Source organism: Coregonus clupeaformis, chromosome 9 (assembly GCF_020615455.1).
Source record: "Coregonus clupeaformis isolate EN_2021a chromosome 9, ASM2061545v1, whole genome shotgun sequence".
Taxonomy (NCBI): Eukaryota; Metazoa; Chordata; class Actinopteri; order Salmoniformes; family Salmonidae; genus Coregonus; species Coregonus clupeaformis.
Genome location: NC_059200.1, coordinates 35,461,058 through 35,464,627, shown reverse-complemented (window position 1 = coordinate 35,464,627; position 3,570 = coordinate 35,461,058).

The following is a 3,570-nucleotide window of genomic DNA, read 5'->3' as shown; positions in this document are numbered from 1 at the left end:
TTTACCAGAAACCCCCCCCCAAAGCATAATGATTCCACTTCCATGTTTGACGGTGGGGATGATGTTCTTGGGGTCATAGCAGCATTCCTCCTCCTCCAAACACGGCGAGTTGAGTTGATGCCAAAGAGCTCGATTTTGGTCTCATCTGACCACAACACTTTCACCCAGTTCTCCTCTGAATCATTCAGATGTTCATTGGCAAACTTCAAACGGGCCTGTATATGTGCTTTCTTGAGCAGGGGGACCTTGTGGGCGCTGCAGGATTTCAGTCCTTCACGGCGTAGTGTGTTACCATTTGTTTTTTTGGTGACCATGGTCCCGGCTGCCTTGAGATCATTGACAAGATCCTCCCGCATGGGGCCCCAGGCCGAGGGAGATTGACAGTTCTTTTGTGTTTCTTCCATTTGCGAATAATCGCACCAACTGTTGTCACCTTCTCACCAAGCTGCTTGGCGATGGTCTTGTAGCCCATTCCAGCCTTGTGTAGGTCTACAATCTTGTCCCTGACATCCTTGGAGAGCTCTTTGGTCTTGGCCATGGTGGAGAGTTTGGAATCTGATTGATTGATTGCTTCTGTGAACAGGTGTCTTTTATACAGGTAACAAGCTGAGATTAGGAGCACTCCCTTTAAGAGTGTGCTCCTAATCTCAGCTCGTTACCTGTATAAAAGACACCTGGGAGCCAGAAATCTTTCTGATTGAGAGGGGGTCAAATACTTATTTCCCTCATTAAAATGCAAATCAATTTATAACATTTTTGACATGCGTTTTTCTGGATCTTTTTGATGTTATTCTGTCTCTCACTGTTCAAATAAACCTACCATTAAAATTATAGACTGATCATTGTAATGAATACTCGGACAGAGTGGTAAGATCCAATCGCAGAATAGCGATGCTTTATTAGAGTACAGACAAGGGAATAGCTTAATCGTGGTCGGGCGGGCTGTGGTCAAAACCGGGCCAGGCATAGACAGGCAGAGGTACCAAAGGAGCGGGCTTAGTCGTAGTCGAGGTCACAGGCACAGGATCAGAGAACGGTAATCACTGGGGCAGACAAGCAGACGATTAAGCAATACGGGGAGTCAAACAACAAGGCACAGGTCGGATACACGGGTAATCAAAACAACAAACTCTCTCTCTCTCTCGGAACAAAACGCTTAGCAAGTCACAAAGGAACAATAACTCGCACCGACTGAACCTCTGAGCACACCTTATATCCTACCCTAATTACGGACAGGTGTGCTCAGAACTCAGGTGAACCAGATCGAGTCTGATGACTCCCCCTCTCTGTAGATCGGGGAAGTGTCAGACTGTCTAGACCCAGCCAACCCCCGATCCCTTACAGTATCCCCCTCCCCAGGGCCGGCTCCTGACGGCCTTCTACCTCTACCGGGTGGTCTTCCTCGGGGTCGGGGTCCGGGATGATCTGGGTGTTCAGCGTGGAAAGTGGCCTTGAGAGCGGGGTCTAGTATGTCCTTAGCAGGAACCCAGGACCGTTCCTCCGGTCCATATCCCTCCCAGTCCACGAGATATTCGATGCCCCCTCGTCTCCGTCTTGACTCCAGTATCTCATGGACTGTATAGGTGGTGTCCTGTTCATCCTCCAAAGGTGGTGTAGTAGGTTGTTGAGCGATTGGTGGATACATCGGGCTATAATGAACAGGTTTCAGCAGGGAGACGTGGAACGTAGGGTTTATCCTGTAGTGTCGAGGGAGTAACAGACGGTAGGTGACAGGGTTAATACGTCTCTGTACTTTGAAGGGACCAATGTACCTGGGTTGGAGCTTCTTGCAGCTCCGTCGGAACCGCAGGTCTCGGGTAGACAGCCACACTCGTTGTCCGGGTTGATAAGTGGGAGTAGGTCTCCGGCGTCGGTCGGCATAGGTCTTTTGCTGCTGTGAGGCTTGACTGAGATGTTGATGGGCCGTCTCCCAGACCTGCGCACTCCGACGGAACCACTCGTCCACCGCCGGTACCATCCCGGGTGCGGTATCCCACGGAAACAGGGGTGGTTGATACCCTAGAACACACTGAAAGGGCGTTAGACGTAGGGAGGTGTGAATGAGTGAGTTCTGAGCATACTCTACCCAAGGAAGGAATCGGCTCCACTCTTGCGGCTGCCGCGAACCTTGTTGCCGTAGATACTTCCCAATTTCCTGGTTGAGCCGTTCGGTCTGCCCATTGGCCTGGGGATGATATCCGGAGGTGAGGCTCACCGAGATACCCAAGCGTTCGCAGAAGGCCTTCCAAACCCGGGATACGAACTGGGGTCCCCGGTCGGAAACAATATCCTCTGGAACACCAAACTGCCGGAACACCTGGTTAAACATAGTCTCCGCCATCTGAGTGGCGTTAGGTAAACGGGTCATGGGTACTAACCGACACATCTTTGAGAATCGATCGATGACCACGAGAATAACAGTATGGCCCTCTGATTCTGGTAGGTCGGTAACAAAGTCCATCGCAATGTGCGACCAGGGTCGTTGAGGGGTTGGCAATGGCATCATCTTACCCTCCGGTAGTGCTCGAGGCGTCTTGGACTGAGCACAAACTGGGCAGGATAATACGTAGTCTCGGACGTCATCTGTGAGGGAATCCCACCAGTATTTTCGACTGATGAGTTGAGTAGTTCGAGTGATTCCGGGATGACCAGAACCTAGTGACGTGTGGCACCATTCCATCAGTTGAGGTCGAAGCGGAGCTGGTACAAACACCTTCGACACCGGGGTTTCTGGAGGGGCTGGTTCCGCTTGTAGGCTCTCCTGAATCGTGTCATCGATAGCCCACCTCACAGGGCCAGCACGGCAACTCATGGGGAGGATAGGTTCTGGTTCAACCGGTCTGTCAGCGCGCTCGAACCGTCGGGAAAGCGCGTCCGCCTTACAATTCTTGGACCCGGGAATATAAGAAACAGTGAATTGGAAACGGTTGAAGAACAAAGACCACCTTGCCTGTCGGGAGTTCAGTCGTTTAGCACTGTGAAGATACTCCAGATTGCGGTGGTCCGTGAGCACTTGGAACGGATGAGCTGCTCCCTCCAGCCAATGTCTCCACTCCTCTAGTGCTAACTTCACCGCCAGCAATTCACGATTTCCCACGTCGTAGTTCTGCTCGGCCGGATTCAGCTTCTTAGAAAAAAAAGCACAGGGTCGTGATTTGGGCGGCTCACCTTGGCGCTGGGATAGCACGGCTCCAACTCCAACCTCCGAGGCGTCCACCTCCACGATGAATGGCAAGGTAGGATCCGGCTGACACAAAATGGGGACGGTGGTAAATCGTTGTTTCAATGTCTCAAAAGCCCGCACTGCCCCCTCCGTCCATTTCAGACCACGCCCCTTGTGGCTGGTCATCGCCGACAGGGGAGCTGCGGTGGTGCTGAAATTACGCACGAACCGTCTATAGTAATTGGCAAACCCCAAGAATCTCTGAAGCTCTTTCACCGTCTGGGGTTGAGGCCAGTCTCGTACAGCTTGTACCTTGGATTCATCCAGTCTTACCCCGTCGGGGAGTGAGTATGGCCCCAAGGAAGGAAATCGTCGTGACATGGAATTCACTCTTCTCGGCCTTCACG